The sequence below is a fragment of the Tiliqua scincoides genome, chromosome 1, assembly GCF_035046505.1.
Source record: "Tiliqua scincoides isolate rTilSci1 chromosome 1, rTilSci1.hap2, whole genome shotgun sequence".
Classification (NCBI taxonomy): domain Eukaryota; kingdom Metazoa; phylum Chordata; class Lepidosauria; order Squamata; family Scincidae; genus Tiliqua; species Tiliqua scincoides.
Genome location: NC_089821.1, coordinates 29,719,328 through 29,720,215, shown reverse-complemented (window position 1 = coordinate 29,720,215; position 888 = coordinate 29,719,328).

The window sequence follows — 888 nt, the reverse complement described above, 5'->3', positions numbered from 1 at the left end:
TGGCAAGGAGATAAGGAGGAGAGCAGAATGGGCCCAGAAGGAAGGCAGGCTTGGTAGCAGCAATGTCTGCTGAATCCTAACCCCCTTCCCAAGCCCAATTCACCTTCATGGGCCCACATGGACTTGCATCAGCACTATTGTTGGTGCAGGTCCAAGTTGACCCATAGGCGCTCCCCCCTACCCCATGGGAAAGGAACAAATGTTCCCGTACCCAAAGAAGGGCTCCAGAGGCTGAAACTCCTCCACAGAACAGGAAATTATCTGTAGATTAGGATATGTATACACTGTAACTTCAAACAATGTTATCATGAAGTTCTCTCTCAAAGAATTTCTTCAGTTATAGTCCTTGGAAATGTAGTTTTGTGACAGAATGTGGGCATCCTAACATAATTCTCTTCATCATTTACAACTACAGTTCCCAGATTCATTTGGGAGCCTTGGCACTTAAACTGGGATCTTGTGTCCTGGGGAGTGACCAATGGCACAGCCTAATGGTTCAGCAGGAAAAGAAGAGGGAGGCAAAGGTGGAAGGCACCACAAACAAACTTTTATTGTGTGTGTGTGTGTGTGTGTGTGTGGCAGAGTAATTTAACAATATTTAACCAATATAACCTATCATTTCACCTATTATTTCACCTATATATTATAGGTAAGGGGAACCAAAATAAGCTATTAGGCCAAAATGATATCTCTCTCTCTCTCTCTCTCTCTCTCATATTCAGGGTGCAATCCTTAAAGCACTTCTGCTCCAGTGGATGATACAGGAGGCCAGTTCAGGGAACCTCCGCTGGCCTCTGGAGGCTGAATGTGGCCCCAGCAGTGCCGGCAGAGGGTGAGTTTGCAAAGGTGGTGGGTCTCCAGCACAGGGGTCTGGAGAGGATGGGGGAG